This window comes from Ranitomeya imitator, chromosome 8 (genome assembly GCF_032444005.1).
Source record: "Ranitomeya imitator isolate aRanImi1 chromosome 8, aRanImi1.pri, whole genome shotgun sequence".
Taxonomy (NCBI): domain Eukaryota; kingdom Metazoa; phylum Chordata; class Amphibia; order Anura; family Dendrobatidae; genus Ranitomeya; species Ranitomeya imitator.
Genome location: NC_091289.1, coordinates 154,942,198 through 154,968,741, shown reverse-complemented (window position 1 = coordinate 154,968,741; position 26,544 = coordinate 154,942,198).

The window sequence follows — 26,544 nt, the reverse complement described above, 5'->3', positions numbered from 1 at the left end:
CTCCAAACGCAACATGGCGTCCCATCTCAATTTCTGTCAATTTTGCATTGAAAAGTCAAACTGCGCTCCTTCCCTTCCGAGCTCTCCCATGCGCCCAAACAGTGGTTTACTGCCACATATGGGGTATCAGCGTACTCAGGACAAATTGGACAACAACTTTTTGGGTCCAATTTCTCCTGTTACCCTTGGTAAAATAAAACAAATTGGAGCTGAAGTAAATTTTTTGTGTAAAAAAGTTAAATGTTCATTTTTATTTAAACATTCCAAAAATTCCTATTAAACACCTGAAGGGTTAATAAACTTCTTGAATGTGGTTTTGAGTACCTTGAGGGGTGCAGTTTTTAGAATGGTGTCACACTTGGGCATTTTCTATCATATAGACCCCTCAAAATGACTTCAAATGAGACGTGGTCCCTAAAAAAAAATGGTGTTGTAAAAATGAGAAATTGCTGGTCAACTTTTAACCCTTATAACTCCCTAACAAAAAAAAAAATTGGTTCCAAAATTATGCTGATGTAAAGGAGACATGTGGGAAATGTTACTTATTAAGTATTTTGTGTGACATATCTCTGTGATTTAATTGCATAAAAATTCAAAGTTTGAAAATTGCGAAATTTTCAAAATTTTCGCCAAATTTCCGTTTTTTTCACAAATAAACGCAGGTACTATCAAAGAAATTTTACCACTATCATGAAGTACAATATGTCACGAGAAAACAATGTCAGAATCACCAGGATCCGTTGAAGCGTTTCGGAGTTATAACCTCATAAAGGGACAGTGGTCAGAATTGTAAAAATTGGCCTGGTCATTAACGTGCAAACCACCCTTGGGGGTAAAGGGGTTAATAAAAACGTCAGCTCAGGGAGCAAAAAATAAGCCCTCACTCAGCCCCAGATCCTGGAAATGAAAACGCTACGGTTCTTGGAAGATGACAACAAACGCTAAACATTTTTCTCATACATATTGCCAATTTTTATTTCATCACTTAAATAAAATAAAAAACTATACATGTTTAGCATCTGCATACTCGTACTTACCTGGAGAATCATATAGACAGATCAATTTTATTATAATGTGAATATTGTAAATAAAATACCCAAAAAACAATTATTGAATTGCGTTTTTTTTTCTGCAGTTTCAACGCACTTGGAATTTTTTCCATACACTATATGGTAATATCAATGGTGCCATTCAAAAGTACAACTCGTCCCTCAAAAAATAAGCCTTCATACGGCTATATCGAAGGAAATCTAAAAAAGTTATGGGTCTGGGAAGAAGGGGAGGAAAAAAGGTCTCTTGCTCCTAAAAAGACACTGACGTAGTAACTTTGGGAAATTTCTGTCCCTTTTTGTTCCTAAACTGTAAAAAATCCAATTTTTTTTTCTAGGGACATAGAAACAAGCAACTTAAAGTGTCTCAAACTACGTTTTAATTTAACGTAACTTTTCTTGCACAGGAGAAAATCAAGAAAACACATTGATGTATTTGGGCAAAGGACATTGTGTTGGCAAGTCTGTATGTTCTCCCCCTGTTTGTGTGGGTTTTCTTCTGGTTCTCCGGTTTCTTCCCACACTCCAAAGATTGTGAGCCCCAATGGGGACAGCGATGAGGATATCTGTAAAGCGCTGCGGAATATGATGGAGCTATATAAGTTAGTAAACTAAATAAAGTAAGGACTCATCTAATATAGCAAACAGACACACCAGGAGTGTAAACGAAGATCATGGAGCCAACATGGTGACGTAGAAGGCAGAAAGTCATCGCCAGGAACACACCGGCACTGGCAGAGCAGCATTTACGGACATCTATAACTCCACACTTCATACTGGCACATAGTTATGGTACGTGCGGAATGCCAGGATACATTTGTAATCCGGAGCAAGAACAATGATGGCGTCTGAGGGCTTCTATGAAGCACATTGCAGACAATGGGGGAAATAATTGCCCATAGCTAAGAATCAAATTACTGCTCTGATTTTTAAGGACAGGTTGAGGAACTGAAGTGACCTAATCGGTTGCTCTGAGCAAACTGCTCCTCTTTTTACTCGCTGAATCCCTGTGTACATTCACAGTTGCCTACAGATGGCGATGTTTTTCCTCTATCACTACTTCCAGTAGTCGCTGCGCCATAATACATCAGCATTGTAATGACTACTCCAGTCCGTTTTCTTTACCTGTTATATATTATATTAGGTCAAGCTTATTCAAAGCTGTGTACATATCCTATATTATTTTACATCTTGTCTTTGTCTTTAGTAAATCTGGTTGAGGCCGGAGTCACACATGCGAGAAACACGTCCGTGTCTCGCATGTGAAAAGCAAGCTCTGGCGGCGGCACTCCAGAGCGGAGCGCGCGGCCGCATAGCAACACATGGAGCCTCACGCTCCGCTCCCAAGTGCCAGCGCCAGAGCTTGCTTTTCACATGCGAGACACGGACGTGTTTCTCGCATGTGTGACTGCGACCTTACTCAGATTTATCACTGGAGCAACCTGCGTGATCACACAGGGGCCCAAGAGGTAAGGGGGCCACTTCTACCTCCAAAGCAGGTTGAATTGTGCACAGTGAGCTACTGAACTGCAAAAGGCCCATATATTGTTCTTGCACAGGGGCCCTCTACCGTATTTGTTTGCCGGTGTGTCCGCCATTGTGCCGCTGTTGTTTAATGCATGGAAGAAAATGAACAATTCTACTCACCTTCCCTGCGCTCCCCCACCGCACAGCGGCCTCTTCTGATGGCAACAGCTGATTGCAGGGCGCAAGCGACAGTAGCACATGACATCACTGCCATGCACCCCCAGTCATGTGAACGCTGATGTCAGCGGCTGGCCTCTGATTGGTTGGCAGCGTGTATTGCCACGCACAGTTCCGACGGGACTCTGGGCCACAATACACTTAAAGGGAACCTGTAACCGTGCCACCAACCTTGACTGACAGCCGGACCCAATGTTGAGCCAGTGTCAGTCAGGGTCGGGGGCACGACGACAGCTGCAAAAGCGGTGTCTGAACCGGTGCCGCCCCCATGACTGAATACTGAATGCTGGCCGGGGGATAAAGATCAATCGGCTGAGTGCAGGCGCTGGACAGCATCATAACGCGGTTAACCTGCAGACTAACTCCATATCTGCATGTTAACAGCAATATTACTGGTGACAGGTTCCCTTTAAGCTGAATGTGCATTCGAGGATGCACATCCAGTTGAAGTTTGCGCTGGCGACGGGAGGTCCCCACCCACACGAACCAGTTCTTGACCTCTGCGACTGCAGTCGCTACGCCCCTGATGATTGTGTTAACATTACATCTCTGTGGCATTCCTATTTATACTCTGTACAATATATTACATGTCTAGTAGTATTGTTTTTGACAACTGTATGTAAGTATTATTTAGCCAAAACATTGTTGTTTGGACACATTGGGTCCTATTCCTTATTGTATTTCCGCCGGTTTTTCCAGCATGAATACCTCTCAATTTGTGATTTGTGATAAATTCATCAATTTGTTCCTTTTTTTTTCCAAGTTTCCTTTTGTGGTTTAGTTAGTTTTCAGATTTTTACTTTAATGTGGCTTTTTCTTGATGTTTTAAACGCATTCATCAAATGCAACTGATTCATTCAAAATTTGGCGCAGATCATCTCTAGTTTCACCGTGAAATTATTTTACGTGTGCGCCAGTTTAAAAGTCCTTTTTAGTGAGATTTTGTAAAACATGCGTCTTTTTTTTACACTAATAAATTGCAAAAAGGTTGACGGCAGAATTGAAAGACAATTTTTGGCTTTGCCAAAATTCATGGATTGCGTGTGTCGTTTTACATTTGGCGCAAAAAAATCGTCAGCAGAAAGCACAAATTAAAAAAAAAAGACTATAAAAAAACACAAATGATGAATGGCGGCCATTGTTTTTAGTCGTTGGACGCTTTCTGGTGTTTTATCACAAAGTATGACAGTATGCTATATGGGGTGAAGGGTGTCAACAGAAAGTAATACAAAGGGCATCATCCTAAGACTAGCTGGTGTTAATTTGACCAATTTATTCAATTTGACCTTGAATAAACAGTATGAAACAACATTGCACTTTTTGGACTTCTTGCGTATAATTTGCTTTTCCTCTAAGTATAGGATAAGTGTTTCCCCTTCAAAGTTTGGGATCTGATTGAAATTAAAGCCTCCTCACACCCCATAGCTATGCCCATAGCACCGGAATATTTCAGGTCAGGTCAAGCTCCAAAATGATGTGAGGGGTCTGATATTAGCGGGTTGTAAATCATTCTTTTTCTCATCTTGGTTTCTTTCGCTCCAAGGCCTTTCAGGAGGTTTAGTAAATGGGACTAAAATTACTAAGCACCAACTAAGGTCACTGACCAGGTAGAAAAAGAGCAAAAATCGATCCTTCTGTTTTATATTTCTATCATACAGGAAACATGTTTCCAAGACTCATGGAGATTGATATCTGGCAAACTTCAAATACTGCTGCAGTTGGTCCAGCTATGAAAGCTTAACACCAAGAAGTAAAAGTCGTGGAATTCTGGAAATAACAGAATGGATAGACATGCAAGTACCGTAATATGGAAATGATAAAAAAATGGAAATAAAATGATTAAAACATCTTGATTTATTCAGTATTGAGTATGAGCACCACATGCAGAAATCCCCACAATTGCAGACGTGGCTGCTATCAGTGAGGTTATTAATGGTTGTCTGAGAAATGTTCTGCTGCGCTGAAGGCACTTGGGAAATCATCAAGATCCGCTGCTGGCAGCTCACTTTGCAATTGCCGACCAATGACGTCCTACATGCGCTCAATGGGAGACAAGTCTGTAAACACTGCTGGCCATGAGAGTAAGCTTAGGCCACGCAGGCTGCTCAAAGTAGCACAAGCAACATGTGATCTTTGATTGAGAAATGGCCGCACTACTGGTTCTATAATCAAACCAATGTAACGCCGAGCTGTTATAGTGTGCCTGGAATGATGACTAGAGGGGTCGGACTACTGTACATTATGTCACCGCACACCATAATCCTGGGAGTAGGACCGGTATGATGGCCCCAATGAAGGCCTCTTCATGGCATTGTCCATACAACCCAGTAATTACAACCGGTTACATAACTGTGCAGCTAGGCAGACTCTCAAAAAATGACAGTAGACGTGTACTGGTGTCACACACTTCCTCAGCATTTCCTCTTGTGATTTGCCTTACTGACATTCTAGGATGGGTTTTGTGACTGTATATCAGGACAGAGGCCGCGATACATTTCTGCCACATGTTGGATATCTGTTGGGGCTTCTGGCTGAAGCCATAAAAACAAGATTCAGACTGAACCCCATGATGGAGGCATTCAGCATGATGAGGCAGGTGGAGTCACTTTATGCTCCTTCTGGCCTCTGTTCCGGCAGTGTCCTTCTTTTTTAGGTGGGCACAAATGCTCTGTGGCTTGTAATAGGCTTGAGAAGCTCTGCAGCAGTGAGCAGTGTGTAGAGTGGCGCCATGCAGTAGCAGCGGGAGAGGTACCCGTCTCCTTTTAGGCGCCTATGCTCTACGTGAAAGTGTGGGTCTTGGTGTGTGGACTTGTGCTGAATGGGCATCACGCCCCTGACGGCTGCGTGTATTCAGGAGCGGACTGGGGATGAAATTCAGTCCTGGCATTTGAAATCACACAGGCCCATGTTGTACCTGTCCCCATGAACCAGATGTGATATATTTCTAAAATGTCTAATATTTCCTGTTACCTGCTGGGGTAAGTGACGGAGTCAGCAATTCTGTGCTCCATCACAACTCTTAACAGTATGGGTATCTTGAGTACACAGATTTTAACAACATAGCAGACAAGGCAGCCCATGACCAAACAGGCCCTTCTGGCATTTGCCAGAATTGCCAGATGGCCAGTCTAGCCCTGGACTGTAGCCATTGGTGTGGGCTGGCCAGGACCATAGCTTCTACAGTCCAATAAAGTAGACCGTTGTTCAAACATAGAGTCTTATGGAAGTTTCCTGTACGGCACAGAGCATTCTCCCTCACACTGTATCCTTCCTTTGTAGTGCTACTCCAGGGATAGTGAGGCACAGTGTTTCATCCTACGTCGCTATAACCCAACTTCAATGCCACAGTCCTGATCAGTGAGACTCTACTCGTTCAGCGGTTCCATGTCCTATTTCTTCCAATACTGGTGCCCTGGATCTACCGCTCGGGACTCCTACTAGTACCATGAACTCAGTTCTGTTTAGGTCTGTTACCTTTCGTGTTGCAAGCTTGGGGGTTTCTAACTCAGCATCCTATCCACAGATGCCTCCTCTGGAAGGCCACAGTGACTAATCAGTTACCTCTTCTTTAGGATCTCTCTATTCTTGGCCTGAAGTCTTCTCTTACTGTGGATCACCCCAACAGCAGAAGAGTTCACGTTACACTCTATACTCCAGCTCCATAACTATAGGAAGCAGGCACTTGCTCTAACACTAATCCCCTCCCACTATAGGCTTGTCCCGAACATTAATTGTACCTTACTCTAATGACACAACCTAAACTACAGTCAACAATCTACATCCCTACACTACCTATCTTATATACTATGCCTTACACTATATATTACTAACACTACCTATAACACATTATACTCTACTATACATTAGGCATTACTATACAAAGAACACAATTCACCTGACACTATATATACAAAGACATGAGGCATTATTCACACACAATGAGATTGGTGTCTTCAGGGTTAAGAATGCTGCAGCACAGTCTTCCATCCTTACAAGTGTGAGAAGCTCTGTAGCACTGATGAGTAAGAAGCTCTGGAACCATGATACTTGTGAGAAATTCTGCAGCATTGATATTTGTAAGAAGCTCTGCAGCAGTGATGATTGTGAGAAGATCTGCAACCCTGATGAGTGTGAGAAACTCAACGGCAGTGATGAGTAAGAGAACCTCTGCAGTAGTGATGAGTGAGAGAAGCTCTGCAGTAGTGATGAGTGTGAGAAGCTCTGCAGCAGTGATGAGTGTGAGAAGCTCTGCAGCAGTGATGAGTAAGAGAACCTCTGCAGTAGTGATGAGTGAGAGAAGCTCTGCAGCAGTGATGAGTAAGAAGCTCTGCAGCAGTGATGAGTAAGAAGCTCTGCAGCAGTGATGAGTAAGAGAACCTCTGCAGTAGTGATGAGTGAGAGAAGCTCTGCAGTAGTGCTGAGTGTGAGAAGCTCTGCAGCAGTGATGAGTAAGAAGCTCTGCAGCAGTGATGAGTGTGAGAAGCTCTGCAGCAGTGATGAGTAAGAGAACCTCTGCAGTAGTGATGAGTGAGAGAAGCTCTGCAGCAGTGATGAGTAAGAAGCTCTGCAGCAGTGATGAGTAAGAAGCTCTGCAGCAGTGATGAGTAAGAAGCTCTGCAGTAGTGATGAGTGTGAGAAGCTCTGCAGTAGTGATGAGTAAGAAGCTCTGCAGCAGTGATGAGTAAGAGAACCTCTGCAGTAGTGATGAGTGTGAGAAGCTCTGCAGCAGTGATGAGTAAGAAGCTCTGCAGCAGTGATGAGTAAGAAGCTCTGCAGCAGTGATGAGTGTGAGAAGCTCTGCAGCAGTGATGAGTAAGAGAACCTCTGCAGTAGTGATGAGTGTGAGAAGCTCTGCAGCAGTGATGAGTAAGAAGCTCTGCAGCAGTGATGAGTAAGAAGCTCTGCAGTAGTGATGAGTGTGAGAAGCTCTGCAGCAGTGATGAGTAAGAAGCTCTGCAGCAGTGATGAGTAAGAAGCTCTGCAGCAGTGATGAGTGTGAGAAGCTCTGCAGCAGTGATGAGTGTGAGAAGCTCTGCAGCAGTGATGAGTAAGAGAAGCTCTGCAGCAGTGATGAGTAAGAAGCTCTGCAGCAGTGATGAGTGTGAGAAGCTCTGCAGCAGTGATGAGTAAGAAGCTCTGCAGCAGTGATGAGTAAGAGAAGCTCTGCAGTAGTGATGAGTAAGAAGCTCTGCAGCAGTGATGAGTAAGAAGCTCTGCAGTAGTGATGAGTGTGAGAAGCTCTGCAGCAGTGATGAGTAAGAAGCTCTGCAGCAGTGATGAGTAAGAAGCTCTGCAGTAGTGCTGAGTGTGAGAAGCTCTGCAGCAGTGATGAGTAAGAAGCTCTGCAGCAGTGATGAGTGTGAGAAGCTCTGCAGCAGTGATGAGTAAGAGAACCTCTGCAGTAGTGATGAGTGAGAGAAGCTCTGCAGCAGTGATGAGTGTGAGAAGCTCTGCAGCAGTGATGAGTAAGAAGCTCTGCAGCAGTGATGAGTAAGAAGCTCTGCAGTAGTGATGAGTGTGAGAAGCTCTGCAGCAGTGATGAGTAAGAAGCTCTGCAGCAGTGATGAGTAAGAAGCTCTGCAGCAGTGATGAGTGTGAGAAGCTCTGCAGCAGTGATGAGTAAGAGAAGCTCTGCAGCAGTGATGAGTAAGAAGCTCTGCAGCAGTGATGAGTAAGAGAAGCTCTGCAGTAGTGATGAGTAAGAAGCTCTGCAGCAGTGATGAGTAAGAAGCTCTGCAGTAGTGATGAGTGTGAGAAGCTCTGCAGCAGTGATGAGTAAGAAGCTCTGCAGCAGTGATGAGTAAGAAGCTCTGCAGTAGTGATGAGTGTGAGAAGCTCTGCAGCAGTGATGAGTAAGAAGCTCTGCAGCAGTGATGAGTGTGAGAAACTCTGCAGCAGTGATGAGTAAGAAGCTCTGCAGCAGTGATGAGTAAGAGAAGCTCTGCAGTAGTGATGAGTAAGAAGCTCTGCAGCAGTGATGAGTAAGAAGCTCTGCAGTAGTGATGAGTGTGAGAAGCTCTGCAGCAGTGATGAGTAAGAAGCTCTGCAGCAGTGATGAGTGTGAGAAGCTCTGCAGCAGTGATGAGTAAGAAGCTCTGCAGTAGTGATGAGTGTGAGAAGCTCTGCAGCAGTGATGAGTAAGAAGCTCTGCAGCAGTGATGAGTAAGAGAAGCTCTGCAGTAGTGATGAGTAAGAGAAGCTCTGCAGCAGTGATGAGTAAGAAGCTCTGCAGTAGTGATGAGTGTGAGACGCTCTGCAGCAGTGATGAGTAAGAAGCTCTGCAGCAGTGATGAGTAAGAAGCTCTGCAGCAGTGATGAGTGTGAGAAGCTCTGCAGCAGTGATGAGTAAGAAGCTCTGCAGCAGTGATGAGTAAGAAGCTCTGCAGCAGTGATGAGTGTGAGAAGCTCTGCAGCAGTGATGAGTAAGAAGCTCTGCAGTAGTGATGAGTAAGAGAAGCTCTGCAGTAGTGATGAGTAAGAGAAGCTCTGCAGCAGTGATGAGTAAGAGAAGCTCTGCAGCAGTGATGAGTGAGAGAAGCTCTGCAGCAGTGATGAGTGTGAGAAGCTCTGCAGGAGTGATGAGTAAGAGAAGCTCTGCAGCAGTGATGAGTGGGAGAAGCTCTGCAGGAGTGATGAGTAAGAGAAGCTCTGCAGCAGTGATGAGTGAGAGAAGCTCTGCAGCAGTGATGAGTGTGAGAAGCTCTGCAGGAGTGATGAGTAAGAGGAGCTCTGCAGCAGTGATGAGTGGGAGAAGCTCTGCAGTAGTGATGAGTGTGAGAAGCTCTGCAGCAGTGATGAGTGTGAGAAGCTCTGCAGCAGTGATGAGCGTGAGAAGCTCTGCAGTAGTGATGTGTGCGAGAAGCTCTGCAGCAGGGATGAGCGTGAGAAGCTCTGCAGCAGTGATGAGTGAGAGAAGCTCTGCAGCAGTGATGTGTGTGAGAAGCTCTGCAGCAGTGATGAGTGAGAGAAGCTCTGCAGCAGTGATGAGTGGGAGAAGCTCTGCAGTAGTGATGAGTGGGAGAAGCTCTGCAGCAGTGATGAGTAAGAAGCTCTGCAGTAGTGATGAGTAAGAGAAGCTCTGCAGTAGTGATGAGTAAGAGAAGCTCTGCAGCAGTGATGAGTGGGAGAAGCTCTGCAGTAGTGATGAGTGTGAGAAGCTCTGCAGCAGTGATGAGCGTGAGAAGCTCTGCAGTAGTGATGTGTGTGAGAAGCTCTGCAGCAGTGATGAGCGTGAGAAGCTCTGCAGCAGTGATGAGTGTGAGAAGCTCTGCAGCAGTGATGAGTGTGAGAAGCTCTGCAGCAGTGATGAGTGAGAGAAGCTCTGCAGCAGTGATGTGTGTGTGGAACGCCCCCTCAGGGCCGTGGGGTGCTCGGTATCGGGTCCTTCGGTTCACAGGGGGATGTCACGGTTGCTGACCCGGTCCGAGGCCCGGGACGTCCGTGTAAAAGGGAAAGGTCTTTAACCCCTTTACCCCCAAGGGTGGTTTGCACGTTAATGACCGGGCCAATTTTTACAATTCTGACCACTGTCCCTTTATGAGGTTATAACTCTGGAACGCTTCAATGGATCCTGGTGATTCTGACATTGTTTTCTCGTGACATATTGTACTTCATGACAATGGTAAAAATTATTTGATAGTACCTGCGTTTATTTGTGAAAAAAACGGAAATTTGGCGAAAATTATGAAAATTTCGCAATTTTCCAACTTTGAATTTTTATGCAATTAAATCACAGAGATATGTCACACAAAATACTTAATAAGTAACATTTCCCACATGTCTACTTTACATCAGCACAATTTTGGAACCAAAATTTTTTTTTGTTAGGGAGTTATAAGGGTTAAAAGTTGACCAGCAATTTCTCATATCTACAACACCATTTTATTTTAGGGACCACATCTCATTTGAAGTCATTTTGAGGGGTCTATATGATAGAAAATACCCAAGTGTGACACCATTCTAAAAACTACACCCCTCAAGGTGCTCAAAACCATATTCAAGAAGTTTATTAACCCTTCTGGTGCTTCACAGGAATTTTTTGAATGTTTAAATAAAAATGAACATTTAACTTTTTTTCACAAAAAATGTAATTCAGCTCCAATTTGTTTTATTTTACCAAGGGTAACAGGAGAAAATGGACCCCAAACATTGTTGTACAATTTGTCCTGAGTATGCCAATACCCCACATGTGGGGGTAAACCACTGTTTGGGCGCATGGCAGAGCTCGGAAGCGAAGGAGTGCCATTTGACTTTTCAATGCAAAATTGACTGGAATTGAGATGGGACGCCATGTTTCGTTTGGAGAGCCCCTGATGTGGCTAAACATTGAAACCCCCCACAAGTGACACCATTTTGGAAAGTAGACCCCCTAAGGAACTTATCTAGAGGTGTGGTGAGCACTTTGACCCAACAAGTGCTTCACAGAAGTTTATAATGTAGAACCGTAAAAATAAAAAATCATATTTTTTCACAAAAATTATCTTTTCGCCCCCAATTTTTTATTTTCCCAAGGGTAAGAGAAGAAATTGGACCCCAAAAGTTGTTGTACAATTTGTCCTGAGTACGCTGATAGCCCATATGTGGGGGTAAACCACTGTTTGGGCGGATGGGAGAGCTCGGAAGGGAAGGAGCGCCGTTTGACTTTTCAATGCAAAATTGACAGCAATTGAGATGGGACATCATGTTGCGTTTGAAGAGCCACTGATGTGCCTAAACATTGAAACCCCCCACAAGTGACACCATTTTGGAAAGTAGACCCCCTAAGGAACTTATCTAGAGGTGTGGTGAGCACTTTGACCCACCAAGTGCTTCACAGAAGTTTATAATGTAGAACCGTAAAAATAAAAAATCATATTTTTTCACAAAAATTATCTTTTTGCCCCCAATTTTTTATTTTCCCAAGGGTAAGAGAAGAAATTGGACCCCAAAAGTTGTTGTACAATTTGTCCTGAGTACGCGGATACCCCATATGTGGGGGTAAACCACTGTTTGGGTGGATGGGAGAGCTCGGAAGGGAAGGAGCGCCGTTTGACTTTTCAAAGCAAAATTGACAGGAATTGAGATGGGACGCCATGTTGCGTTTGAAGAGCCACTGATGTGCCTAAACATTGAAACCCCCCACAAATGACACCATTTTGGAAAGTAGACCCCCTAAGGAACTTATCTAGAGGTGTGGTGAGCACTTTGACCCACCAAGTGCTTCACAGAAGTTTATAATGCAGAGCCGTAAAAATAAAACAAAATTTTTTTCCCACAAAAATTATTTTTTTAGCCCCCAGTTTTGTATTTTCCTGAGGGTAACAGGAGAAATTGGACCCCAAAATTTGTTGCCCAATTTGTCCTGAGTGCGATGATACACCATATGTGGGGGGAACCACTGTTTGGGCACATGGGAGGGCTCAGAAGGGAAGGAGTGCCATTTGAATGCAGACTTAGATGGAATGGTCTGCAGGTGTCACATTGCGTTTGCAGAGCCCCTAATGTACCTAAACAGTAGAAACCCCCCACAAGTGACACCATTTTGGAAAGTAGACCCCCTTAGGAACTTATCTAGATGTGTGCTGAGCGCTTTGACCCACCAAGGGCTTCACAGAAGTTTATAATGGAGAGCCGTAAAAATAAAACAAAAATTTTTTCCCACAAAAATTATTTTTTAGCCCCCAGTTTTGTATTTTTCCGAGGGTAAAAGGAGAAATTCGACCCCACAATTTGTTGTCCAATTTGTCCTGAGTGCGCTGATACCCCATATGTGGGGGGGAACCACTGTTTGGGCGCATGGGAGGGCTCGGAAGGGAAGGAGCTCCATTTGGAATGAGGACTTAGATGGAATGGTCTGCAGGTGTCACATTGCATTTGCAGAGCCCCTAATGTACCTAAACAGTAGAAACCTCCCACAAGTGACACCATTTTGGAAACTAGACCCCCTAAGGAACTCATCTAGATGTGTTGTGATAGCTTTGAACCCCCAAGTGTTTCACTACAGTTTGTAACGCAGAGCCGTGAAAATTAAAAAAAAAAATCTTTCCCCCCAAAATTATTTTTTAGCCCCCAGTTTTGTATTTTCCCGAGGGTAAGAGGAGAAATTCGACCCCAAAAGTTGTTGTCCAATTTGTCCTGAGTAAGCTGATACCCCGTATGTTGGGGGAAACCAACGTTTGAGCGCATGGCAGAGCTCGGAAGGGAAGGAGCGCCATTTGGAATGCAGACTTAGATGGAATGGTCTGCAGACGTCACATTGCATTTGCAGAACCCCTAATGTACCTAAACAGTAGAAACCCCCCACAAGTGACCCCATATTGGAAACTATACCCCCCAGGGAACTAATCTAGATGTGTTGTGAGAACTTTGAACCCCCAAGTGTTTCACTACAGTTTATAACGCAGAGCCGTGAAAATAAAAAATCTTTTTTTTCCCACAAAAAATATGTTTTAGCCCCGAGTTTTGTATTTTCCCAAGGGTAGCAGGAGAAATTGGACCCCAAAAGTTGTTGTCCTATTTGTCCTGAGTACGCTGATACCCCATATGTTGGGGTAAACCCCTGCTTGGGCACACGGGAGAGCTCGGAAGGGAAGAAGCACTGTTTTACTTTTTCAACGCAGAATTGGCTGGAATTGAGATCAGACGCCATGTCGCGTTTGGAGAGCCCCTGATGTGCCTAAACAGTGGAAACCCCCCAATTATAACTGAAACCCTAATCCAAACACATCCCTAACCCTAATCCCAACAGTAACCCTAACCACACCTCTAACCCTGACACACCCCTAACCCTAATCCCAACCCTATTCCCAACCGTAAATGTAATCTAAACCCTAACTGTAACTTTAGCCCCAACCCAAACTGTAGCCCTAGCCCTAACCCTAGCCCTAACCCTAACCCTAGCCCTAGCCCTAACCCTAGCCCTAACCCTAACCCTAGCCCTAACCCTAGCCCTAACCCTAACCCTAGCCCTAACCCTAGCCCTAACCTTAGCCCTAACCCTAGCCCTAACCCTAGCCCTAACCCTAACCCTAGCCCTAGCCCTAACCCTAGCCCTAACCCTAGCCCTAGCCCTAGCCCTAACCCTAGCCCTAACCCTAGCCCTAACCCTAGCCCTAACTCTAACCCTAGCCCTAATGGGAAAATGGAAATAAATACATTTTTTAAATTTTTCCCTAACTAAGGGGGTGATGAAGGGGGGTTTGATTTACTTTTATAGCGGGTTTTTTAGCGGATTTTTATGATTGGCAGCCGTCACACACTGAAAGACGCTTTTTATTGCAAAAAATATTTTTTGCGTTACCACATTTTGAGAGCTATAATTTTTCTATATTCTGGTCCACAGAGTCATGTGAGGTCTTGGTTTTTGCGGGACGAGTTGATGTTTTTATTGGTAACATTTTCGGGCACGTGACATTTTTTGATCGCTTTTTATTCCGATTTTTGTGAGGCAGAATGACCAAAAACCAGCTATTCATGAATTTCTTTTGGGGGAGGCGTTTATACCGTTCCGCGTTTGGTAAAATTGATGAAGCAGTTTTATTCTTCGGGTCAGTACGATTACAGCGACACCTCATTTATATCATTTTTTTATGTTTTGGCGCTTTTATACGATAAAAACTATTTTATAGAAAAAATAATTATTTTTGCATCGCTTTATTCTCAGGACTATAACTTTTTTATTTTTTTGCTGATGATGCTGTATGGCGGCTCGTTTTTTGCGGGACAAGATGACGTTTTCAGCGGTACCATGGTTAGTTATATCTGTCTTTTTGATCGCGTGTTATTCCACTTTTTGTTCGGCGGTATGATTATCAAGCGTTGTTTTTTGCCTCGTTTTTTTTTTTTTTTTCTTACGGTGTTTACTGAAGGGGTTAACTAGTGGGCCAGTTTTATAGGTCGGGCCGTTACGGACGCGGCGATACTAAATATGTGTACTTTTATTGTTTTGTTTTTTTTATTTAGATAAAGAAATGTATTTATGGGAATAATATTTTTTTTTTTTTTTTCATTATTTTGGAATATTTTTTTTTATTTTTTTTTACACATTTGAAATTTTTTTTTTTACTTTTTTACTTTGTCCCAGGGGGGGACATCACAGATCAGTGATCTGACAGTTTGCACAGCACTCTGTCAGATCACTGATCTGATAGGAGTGCAGGCTGCTTCACAGTGCCTGCTCTGAGCAGGCTCTGTGAAGCCACCTCCCTCCCTGCAGGACCCGGATCCGCGGCCATCTTGGATCCGGGGCTGGAGGGAGCAGGGAGGGAGGTGAGACCCTCGCAGCAACGCGATCACATCGCGTTGCTGCGGGGGGCTCAGGGAAGCCCGCAGGGAGCCCCCTCCCTGCGCGGTGCTTCCCTGTACCGCCGGCACATCGCGATCATCTTTGATCGCGGTGTGCCGGGGGTTAATGTGCCGGGGGCGGTCCGTGACCGCTCCTGGCACATAGTGCCGGATGTCAGCTGCGATAAACAGCTGACACCCGGCCGCGATCGGCGGCGCTCCCCCCGTGAGCGCTGCCGATCGCACATGACGTACTATTGCGTCCTTGGGAAGTAAAGCCCACCCCACATGGACGCAATAGTACGTCTAATGGCAGAAAGGGGTTAAAGGGGAAATGTTCGTGACGTCACCTGTGGTATTCGGTCAGGGTGACCGACGCTGCTTTAAGGGGTCCGCTGGGGTGATGTTATGGCAGCTGGATGGTATACCTTCCCACAGGTGAAGTATATCCCCAGGGCTTCCCGGTGTGTAGATGGTGGATGGTGTGAGGCGCAGTGAAGAACGAGGACACAAGGTTGCAGTCACTTTACCTTTTACTGAAGGCTTCAGCATCCACAGTCCAGAGCACCAGATCACAGGGCAGGCAGAGTCCGGCCGGTTTGGAGGCAAATCCAGAGTCTCCTTGTCCAGGTAGAAATCAGTAGCCTTCCTCTAGCCCCTTGGTGTTGTAGTACCTTACTGCTAAGCTTCTCATAAGGTCCTCACAACTGTTGAAGATGTTACAGATGTTATGTCTCTCTCTGTCCCCCAGATGGATAGGACAAACCCGTATGACCGGTGGCTTGAGGCATTTTACAGGGACTCTATCATGGCCCAGCTTCTAAGGGGTGCCACCTTGCCTCCTGGGTGTAGGGGCGGACAGGTAACATGAAATTAGCTGTCCTGCCGGTCTCTGGAGCAAGGCATAAAGGATCGTTGCTCCCTCGGTGTTCTGGCTATCGGGATCCTGCGCCTCAGAAGGAGGCAGCCTGTGTAGGGCAGAACTCCTCTTATATCCACTCCTTTGCTATGACTTCTTCACCTTCTCTACAATACAGTTCTCTTTCAGTGTCTCTTTCTAGAAGCTGCAGCTCTCAGGGCAGGCACAGCTCCGTGTCCTTCTGTCTCAACCTCTGACAGGCTCCCACCCCTGCCAGGGACCAACTAACTGAGCGAAGCTCAGCCAGCGACTAACTTCCTCGCCAGGCAACCAGTTTTACCTAACTGTGAGGCGTGCCCTAATAAATAGGAGCAGAGCTCCCCCTGGTGGCCTGGAGTGCGAAATGTGTTGCATGTTTGTGATACCTGGATTCAGTTGTCCTTCTTTGCCTCCAAACGTAATATCACTCTCCCCTAGAGGAAAATTACATTACTGCAACGACCAGGACCCTGGAGCGCTGCATGTGAGAAGCTCTGCAGCAGTGATGAGTAAGAGAAGCTCTGCAGCAGTGATGATTAAGAGAAGCTCTGCAGCAGTGATGATTAAGAGAAGCTCTGCAGCAGTGATGATTAAGAGAAGCTCTGCAGCAGTGATGATTAAGAGAAGCTCTGCAGCAGTGATGATTAAGAGAAGCTCTGCAGCAGTGATGATTAAGAGAAGCTCTGCAGCAGTGATGATTAAGAGAAGCTCTGCAGCAGTGATGAGTGAGAGAAGCTCTGCAGCAGTGATGAGTGAGAGAAGCTCTGCAGTAGTGATGAGTGAGAGAAGCTCTGCAGCAGTGATGTGTGTGAGAAGCTCTGCAGTAGTGATGAGTGAGAGAAGCTCTGCAGCAGTGATGAGTGAGAGAAGCTCTGCAGCAGTGATGAGTGAGAGAAGCTCTGCAGTAGTGATGAGTGAGAGAAGCTCTGCAGCAGTGATGTGTGTGAGAAGCTCTGCAGCAGAGATGAGTGTGAGAAGCTTTGCAGCAGTGATGAGTGAGAGATGCTCTGCTGCAGTGATGAGTGTGAGAAGCTCTGCAGCAGTGATGAGTGTGAGAAGCTCTGCAGTAGTGATGAGTAAGAGAAGCTCTGCAGCAGTGATGAGAGAAGCTCTGCAGTAGTGATGAGTAAGAGAAGCTCTGCAGCAGTGATGTGTGAGAAGCTCTGCAGTAGTGATGAGTAAGAGAAGCTCTGCAGCAGTGATGAGTGAGAGAAGCTCTGCAGCAGTGATGAGTGAGAGAAGCTCTGCAGCAGTGATGAGTGAGAGAAGCTCTGCAGTAGTGATGAGTGAGAGAAGCTCTGCAGCAGTGATGAGTGAGAGAAGCTCTGCAGTAGTGATGAGTGAGAGAAGCTCTGCAGCAGTGATGTGTGTGAGAAGCTTTGCAGCAGTGATGAGTAATAGAAGCTCTGCAGCAGTGATGAGAGAAGCTCTGCAGTAGTGAGGAGTATGAGAAGCTCTGCAGCAGAGATGAGTGTGAGAAGCTTTGCAGTAGTGATGATTAAGAGAAGCTCTGCAGCAGTGATGAGTGTGAGAAGCTCTGCAGTAGTGATGAGTAAGAGAAGCTCTGCAGCAGTGATGAGAGAAGCTCTGCAGTAGTGATGAGTAAGAGAAGCTCTGCAGCAGTGATGAGTGTGAGAAGCTCTGCAGTAGTGATGAGTAAGAGAAGCTCTGCAGCAGTGATGAGTGAGAGAAGCTCTGCAGTAGTGATGAGTAAGAGAAGCTCTGCAGCAGTGATGAGTGTGAGAAGCTCTGCAGCAGTGATGAGTGTGAGAAGCTCTGCAGTAGTGATGAGTAAGAGAAGCTCTGCAGCAGTGATGAGAGAAGCTCTGCAGTAGTGATGAGTAAGAGAAGTTCTGCAGCAGTGATGAGTGAGAGAAGCTCTGCAGCAGTGATGAGTGAGAGAAGCTCTGCAGCAGTGATGAGTGAGAGAAGCTCTGCAGCAGTGATGATGAGTAATAGAAGGTCTGCAGCAGTGATGAGAGAAGCTCTGCAGTAGTGAGGAGTATGAGAAGCTCTGCAGCAGAGATGAGTGTGAGAAGCTTTGCAGCAGTGATGAGTGAGAGATGCTCTGCTGCAGTGATGAGTGTGAGAAGCTCTGCAGCAGTGATGAGTGTGAGAAGCTCTGCAGTACTGATGAGTAAGAGAAGCTCTGCAGCAGTGATGAGAGAAGCTCTGCAGTAGTGATGAGTAAGAGAAGCTCTGCAGCAGTGATGAGTGTGAGAAGCTCTGCAGTAGTGATGAGTAAGAGAAGCTCTGCAGCAGTGATGAGTGAGAGAAGCTCTGCAGTAGTGATGAGTCAGAGAAGCTCTGCAGCAGTGATGAGTGAGAGAAGCTCTGCAGTAGTGATGATTAAGAGAAGCTCTGCAGCAGTGATGAGTGTGAGAAGCTCTGCAGCAGTGATGAGTGTGAGAAGCTCTGCAGTAGTGATGAGTAAGAGAAGCTCTGCAGCAGTGATGAGTGAGAGAAGCTCTGCAGCAGTGATGAGTGAGAGAAGCTCTGCAGCAGTGATGAGTGTGAGAAGCTCTGCAGCAGTGATGTGTGTGAGAAGCTTTGCAGCAGTGATGAGTAATAGAAGCTCTGCAGCAGTGATGAGAGAAGCTCTGCAGTAGTGAGGAGTATGAGAAGCTCTGCAGCAGAGATGAGTAAGAAGCTCTGCAGCAGTGATGAGTAAGAAGCTCTGCAGTAGTGATGAGTGTGAGAAGCTCTGCAGCAGTGATGAGTAAGAATCTCTGCAGCAGTGATGAGTAAGAAGCTCTGCAGCAGTGATGAGTGTGAGAAGCTCTGCAGCAGTGATGAGTAAGAGAAGCTCTGCAGTAGTGATGAGTGTGAGAAGCTCTGCAGCAGTGATGAGTAAGAAGCTCTGCAGCAGTGATGAGTGTGAGAAGCTCTGCAGCAGTGATGAGTAAGAAGCTCTGCAGTAGTGATGAGTGTGAGAAGCTCTGCAGCAGTGATGAGTAAGAAGCTCTGCAGCAGTGATGAGTGTGAGAAGCTCTGCAGTAGTGATGTGTGTGGGAAGCTCTGCAGCAGTGATGAGTAAGAAGCTCTGCAGTCGTGATGAGTAAGAGAAGCTCTGCAGTAGTGATGAGTAAGAGAAGCTCTGCAGCAGTGATGAGTAAGAAGCTCTGCAGTAGTGATGAGTGTGAGACGCTCTGCAGCAGTGATGAGTAAGAAGCTCTGCAGCAGTGATGAGTGTGAGAAGCTCTGCAGCAGTGATGAGTGTGAGAAGCTCTGCAGCAGTGATGAGTAAGAAGCTCTGCAGCAGTGATGAGTAAGAAGCTCTGCAGCAGTGATGAGTGTGAGAAGCTCTGCAGCAGTGATGAGTGTGAGAAGCTCTGCAGCAGTGATGAGTAAGAAGCTCTGCAGTAGTGATGAGTAAGAGAAGCTCTGCAGTAGTGATGAGTAAGAGAAGCTCTGCAGCAGTGATGAGTAAGAGAAGCTCTGCAGCAGTGATGAGTGAGAGAAGCTCTGCAGCAGTGATGAGTGTGAGAAGCTCTGCAGGAGTGATGAGTAAGAGAAGCTCTGCAGCAGTGATGAGTGTGAGAAGCTCTGCAGGAGTGATGAGTAAGAGAAGCTCTGCAGCAGTGATGAGTGGGAGAAGCTCTGCAGTAGTGATGAGTGTGAGAAGCTCTGCAGCAGTGATGAGTGTGAGAAGCTCTGCAGCAGTGATGAGTGTGAGAAGCTCTGCAGCAGTGATGAGTGAGAGAAGCTCTGCAGCAGTGATGTGTGTGAGAAGCTCTGCAGCAGTGATGAGTGAGAGAAGCTCTGCAGCAGTGATGAGTGGGAGAAGCTCTGCAGCAGTGATGAGTAAGAAGCTCTGCAGTAGTGATGAGTAAGAGAAGCTCTGCAGTAGTGATGAGTAAGAGAAGCTCTGCAGCAGTGATGAGTGGGAGAAGCTCTGCAGTAGTGATGAGTGTGAGAAGCTCTGCAGCAGTGATGAGCGTGAGAAGCTCTGCAGTAGTGATGTGTGTGAGAAGCTCTGCAGCAGTGATGAGCGTGAGAAGCTCTGCAGCAGTGATGAGTGTGAGAAGCTCTGCAGCAGTGATGAGTGTGAGAAGCTCTGCAGCAGTGATGAGTGAGAGAAGCTCTGCAGCAGTGATGTGTGTGGAACGCCCCCTCAGGGCCGTGGGGTGCTCGGTATCGGGTCCTTCGGTTCACAGGGGGATGTCACGGTTGCTGACCCGGTCCGAGGCCCGGGACGTCCGTGTAAAAGGGAAAGGTCTTTAAAGGGGAAATATTCGTGACGTCACCTGTGGTATTCGGTCAGGGTGACCGACGCTGCTTTAAGGGGTCCGCTGGGGTGATGTTATGGCAGCTGGATGGTATACCTTCCCACAGGTGAAGTATATCCCCAGGGCTTCCCGGTGTGTAGATGGTGGATGGTGTGAGGCGCAGTGAAGAACGAGGACACAAGGTTGCAGTCACTTTACCTTTTACTGAAGGCTTCAGCATCCACAGTCCAGAGCACCAGATCACAGGGCAGGCAGAGTCCGGCCGGTTTGGAGGCAAATCCAGAGTCTCCTTGTCCAGGTAGAAATCAGTAGCCTTCCTCTAGCCCCTTGGTGTTGTAGTACCTTACTGCTAAGCTTCTCATAAGGTCCTCACAACTGTTGAAGATGTTACAGATGTTATGTCTCTCTCTGTCCCCCAGATGGATAGGACAAACCCGTATGACCGGTGGCTTGAGGCATTTTACAGGGACTCTATCATGCCCCAGCTTCTAAGGGGTGCCACCTTGCCTCCTGGGTGTAGGGGCGGACAGGTAACATGAAATTAGCTGTCCTGCCGGTCTCTGGAGCAAGGCATAAAGGATCGTTGCTCCCTCGGTGTTCTGGCTATCGGGATCCTGCGCCTCAGAAGGAGGCAGCCTGTGTAGGGCAGAACTCCTCTTATATCCACTCCTTTGCTATGACTTCTTCACCTTCTCTACAATACAGTTCTCTTTCAGTGTCTCTTTCTAGAAGCTGCAGCTCTCAGGGCAGGCACAGCTCCGTGTCCTTCTGTCTCAACCTCTGACAGGCTCCCACCCCTGCCAGGGACCAACTAACTGAGCGAAGCTCAGCCAGCGACTAACTTCCTCGCCAGGCAACCAGTTTTACCTAACTGTGAGGCGTGCCCTAATAAATAGGAGCAGAGCTCCCCCTGGTGGCCTGGAGTGCGAAATGTGTTGCATGTTTGTGATACCTGGATTCAGTTGTCCTTCTTTGCCTCCAAACGTAATATCACTCTCCCCTAGAGGAAAATTACATTACTGCAACGACCAGGACCCTGGAGCGCTGCATGTGAGAAGCTCTGCAGCAGTGATGAGTAAGAGAAGCTCTGCAGCAGTGATGAGTGTGAGAAGCTCTGCAGCAGTGATGAGTGTGAGAAGCTCTGCAGCAGTGATGAGTGTGAGAAGCTCTGCAGCAGTGATGAGTGTGAGAAGCTCTGCAGCAGTGATGAGTGTGAGAAGCTCTGCAGCAGTGATGAGTAAGAAGCTCTGCAGCAGTGATGAGTGTGAGAAGCTCTGCAGCAGTGATGAGTGTGAGAAGCTCTGCAGCAGTGATGAGTAAGAGAAGCTCTGCAGCAGTGATGAGTAAGAAGCTCTGCAGCAGTGATGAGTGTGAGAAGCTCTGCAGCAGTGATGAGTAAGAAGCTCTGCAGCAGTGATGAGTAAGAGAAGCTCTGCAGTAGTGATGAGTAAGAAGCTCTGCAGCAGTGATGAGTAAGAAGCTCTGCAGTAGTGATGAGTGTGAGAAGCTCTGCAGCAGTGATGAGTAAGAAGCTCTGCAGCAGTGATGAGTAAGAAGCTCTGCAGTAGTGCTGAGTGTGAGAAGCTCTGCAGCAGTGATGAGTAAGAAGCTCTGCAGCAGTGATGAGTGTGAGAAGCTCTGCAGCAGTGATGAGTAAGAGAACCTCTGCAGTAGTGATGAGTGAGAGAAGCTCTGCAGCAGTGATGAGTGTGAGAAGCTCTGCAGCAGTGATGAGTAAGAAGCTCTGCAGCAGTGATGAGTAAGAAGCTCTGCAGTAGTGATGAGTGTGAGAAGCTCTGCAGCAGTGATGAGTAAGAAGCTCTGCAGCAGTGATGAGTAAGAAGCTCTGCAGCAGTGATGAGTGTGAGAAGCTCTGCAGCAGTGATGAGTAAGAGAAGCTCTGCAGCAGTGATGAGTAAGAAGCTCTGCAGCAGTGATGAGTAAGAGAAGCTCTGCAGTAGTGATGAGTAAGAAGCTCTGCAGCAGTGATGAGTAAGAAGCTCTGCAGTAGTGATGAGTGTGAGAAGCTCTGCAGCAGTGATGAGTAAGAAGCTCTGCAGCAGTGATGAGTAAGAAGCTCTGCAGCAGTGATGAGTGTGAGAAGCTCTGCAGCAGTGATGAGTAAGAGAAGCTCTGCAGTAGTGATGAGTGTGAGAAGCTCTGCAGCAGTGATGAGTAAGAAGCTCTGCAGCAGTGATGAGTGTGAGAAGCTCTGCAGCAGTGATGAGTAAGAAGCTCTGCAGTAGTGATGAGTGTGAGAAGCTCTGCAGCAGTGATGAGTAAGAAGCTCTGCAGCAGTGATGAGTGTGAGAAGCTCTGCAGTAGTGATGTGTGTGGGAAGCTCTGCAGCAGTGATGAGTAAGAAGCTCTGCAGTCGTGATGAGTAAGAGAAGCTCTGCAGTAGTGATGAGTAAGAGAAGCTCTGCAGCAGTGATGAGTAAGAAGCTCTGCAGTAGTGATGAGTGTGAGACGCTCTGCAGCAGTGATGAGTAAGAAGCTCTGCAGCAGTGATGAGTAAGAAGCTCTGCAGCAGTGATGAGAGTGAGAAGCTCTGCAGCAGTGATGAGTAAGAAGCTCTGCAGCAGTGATGAGTAAGAAGCTCTGCAGCAGTGATGAGTGTGAGAAGCTCTGCAGCAGTGATGAGTAAGAAGCTCTGCAGTAGTGATGAGTAAGAGAAGCTCTGCAGTAGTGATGAGTAAGAGAAGCTCTGCAGCAGTGATGAGTAAGAGAAGCTCTGCAGCAGTGATGAGTGAGAGAAGCTCTGCAGCAGTGATGAGTGTGAGAAGCTCTGCAGGAGTGATGAGTAAGAGAAGCTCTGCAGCAGTGATGAGTGGGAGAAGCTCTGCAGTAGTGATGAGTGTGAGAAGCTCTGCAGCAGTGATGAGTGTGAGAAGCTCTGCAGCAGTGATGAGTAAGAAGCTCTGCAGTAGTGATGAGTAAGAGAAGCTCTGCAGTAGTGATGAGTAAGAGAAGCTCTGCAGCAGTGATGAGTGAGAGAAGCTCTGCAGCAGTGATGAGTGAGAGAAGCTCTGCAGCAGTGATGAGTGGGAGAAGCTCTGCAGTAGTGATGAGTGTGAGAAGCTCTGCAGCAGTGATGAGTGTGAGAAGCTCTGCAGCAGTGATGAGTGAGAGAAGCTCTGCAGCAGTGATGTGTGTGAGAAGCTCTGCAGCAGTGATGAGTGAGAGAAGCTCTGCAGCAGTGATGAGTGGGAGAAGCTCTGCAGCAGTGATGAGTAAGAAGCTCTGCAGTAGTGATGAGTAAGAGAAGCTCTGCAGTAGTGATGAGTAAGAGAAGCTCTGCAGCAGTGATGAGTGGGAGAAGCTCTGCAGTAGTGATGAGTGTGAGAAGCTCTGCAGCAGTGATGAGCGTGAGAAGCTCTGCAGTAGTGATGTGTGTGAGAAGCTCTGCAGCAGTGATGAGCGTGAGAAGCTCTGCAGCAGTGATGAGTGTGAGAAGCTCTGCAGCAGTGATGAGTGTGAGAAGCTCTGCAGCAGTGATGAGTGAGAGAAGCTCTGCAGCAGTGATGTGTGTGGAACGCCCCCTCAGGGCCGTGGGGTGCTCGGTATCGGGTCCTTCGGTTCACAGGGGGATGTCACGGTTGCTGACCCGGTCCGAGGCCCGGGACGTCCGTGTAAAAGGGAAAGGTCTTTAAAGGGGAAATATTCGTGACGTCACCTGTGGTATTCGGTCAGGGTGACCGACGCTGCTTTAAGGGGTCCGCTGGGGTGATGTTATGGCAGCTGGATGGTATACCTTCCCACAGGTGAAGTATATCCCCAGGGCTTCCCGGTGTGTAGATGGTGGATGGTGTGAGGCGCAGTGAAGAACGAGGACACAAGGTTGCAGTCACTTTACCTTTTACTGAAGGCTTCAGCATCCACAGTCCAGAGCACCAGATCACAGGGCAGGCAGAGTCCGGCCGGTTTGGAGGCAAATCCAGAGTCTCCTTGTCCAGGTAGAAATCAGTAGCCTTCCTCTAGCCCCTTGGTGTTGTAGTACCTTACTGCTAAGCTTCTCATAAGGTCCTCACAACTGTTGAAGATGTTACAGATGTTATGTCTCTCTCTGTCCCCCAGATGGATAGGACAAACCCGTATGACCGGTGGCTTGAGGCATTTTACAGGGACTCTATCATGCCCCAGCTTCTAAGGGGTGCCACCTTGCCTCCTGGGTGTAGGGGCGGACAGGTAACATGAAATTAGCTGTCCTGCCGGTCTCTGGAGCAAGGCATAAAGGATCGTTGCTCCCTCGGTGTTCTGGCTATCGGGATCCTGCGCCTCAGAAGGAGGCAGCCTGTGTAGGGCAGAACTCCTCTTATATCCACTCCTTTGCTATGACTTCTTCACCTTCTCTACAATACAGTTCTCTTTCAGTGTCTCTTTCTAGAAGCTGCAGCTCTCAGGGCAGGCACAGCTCCGTGTCCTTCTGTCTCAACCTCTGACAGGCTCCCACCCCTGCCAGGGACCAACTAACTGAGCGAAGCTCAGCCAGCGACTAACTTCCTCGCCAGGCAACCAGTTTTACCTAACTGTGAGGCGTGCCCTAATAAATAGGAGCAGAGCTCCCCCTGGTGGCCTGGAGTGCGAAATGTGTTGCATGTTTGTGATACCTGGATTCAGTTGTCCTTCTTTGCCTCCAAACGTAATATCACTCTCCCCTAGAGGAAAATTACATTACTGCAACGACCAGGACCCTGGAGCGCTGCATGTGAGAAGCTCTGCAGCAGTGATGAGTAAGAGAAGCTCTGCAGCAGTGATGATTAAGAGAAGCTCTGCAGCAGTGATGATTAAGAGAAGCTCTGCAGCAGTGATGATTAAGAGAAGCTCTGCAGCAGTGATGATTAAGAGAAGCTCTGCAGCAGTGATGATTAAGAGAAGCTCTGCAGCAGTGATGAGTGAGAGAAGCTCTGCAGCAGTGATGATGAGTAATAGAAGCTCTGCAGCAGTGATGAGAGAAGCTCTGCAGTAGTGAGGAGTATGAGAAGCTCTGCAGCAGAGATGAGTGTGAGAAGCTTTGCAGCAGTGATGAGTGAGAGATGCTCTGCTGCAGTGATGAGTGTGAGAAGCTCTGCAGCAGTGATGAGTGTGAGAAGCTCTGCAGTACTGATGAGTAAGAGAAGCTCTGCAGCAGTGATGAGAGAAGCTCTGCAGTAGTGATGAGTAAGAGAAGCTCTGCAGCAGTGATGAGTGTGAGAAGCTCTGCAGTAGTGATGAGTAAGAGAAGCTCTGCAGCAGTGATGAGTGAGAGAAGCTCTGCAGTAGTGATGAGTAAGAGAAGCTCTGCAGCAGTGATGAGTGAGAGAAGCTCTGCAGTAGTGATGATTAAGAGAAGCTCTGCAGCAGTGATGAGTGTGAGAAGCTCTGCAGCAGTGATGAGTGTGAGAAGCTCTGCAGTAGTGATGAGTAAGAGAAGCTCTGCAGCAGTGATGAGTGAGAGAAGCTCTGCAGCAGTGATGAGTGAGAGAAGCTCTGCAGTAGTGATGAGTGTGAGAAGCTCTGCAGTAGTGATGAGTAAGAGAAGTTCTGCAGCAGTGATGAGTGAGTGAAGCTCTGCAGCAGTGATGAGTGAGAGAAGCTCTGCAGTAGTGATGAGTGTGAGAAGCTCTGCAGTAGTGATGAGTAAGAGAAGTTCTGCAGCAGTGATGAGTGAGTGAAGCTCTGCAGTAGTGATGAGTGTGAGAAGCTCTGCAGTAGTGATGAGTAAGAGAAGTTCTGCAGCAGTGATGAGTGAGTGAAGCTCTGCAGCAGTGATGAGTGAGAGAAGCTCTGCAGCAGTGATGAGTGAGAGAAGCTCTGCAGCAGTGATGAGTGTGAGAAGCTCTGCAGCAGTGATGAGTGTGAGAAGCTCTGCAGCAGTGATGAGTGTGAGAAGCTCTGCAGCAGTGATGAGTGTGAGAAGCTCTGCAGCAGTGATGAGTGTGAGAAGCTCTGCAGTAGTGATGAGTAAGAGAAGCTCTGCAGCAGTGATGAGTGAGAGAAGCTCTGCAGTAGTGATGATTAAGAGAAGCTCTGCAGCAGTGATGATTAAGAGAAGCTCTGCAGCAGTGATGAGTGTGAGAAGCTCTGCAGCAGTGATGAGTGTGAGAAGCTCTGCAGCAGTGATGAGTGTGAGAAGCTCTGCAGCAGTGATGAGTGTGAGAAGCTCTGCAGCAGTGATGAGTGTGAGAAGCTCTGCAGCAGTGATGAGTGTGAGAAGCTCTGCAGCAGTGATGAGTGTGAGAAGCTCTGCAGCAGTGATGAGTGTGAGAAGCTCTGCAGCAGTGATGAGTAAGAAGCTCTGCAGCAGTGATGAGTGTGAGAAGCTCTGCAGCAGTGATGAGTAAGAGAACCTCTGCAGTAGTGATGAGTGTGAGAAGCTCTGCAGCAGTGATGAGTAAGAAGCTCTGCAGCAGTGATGAGTAAG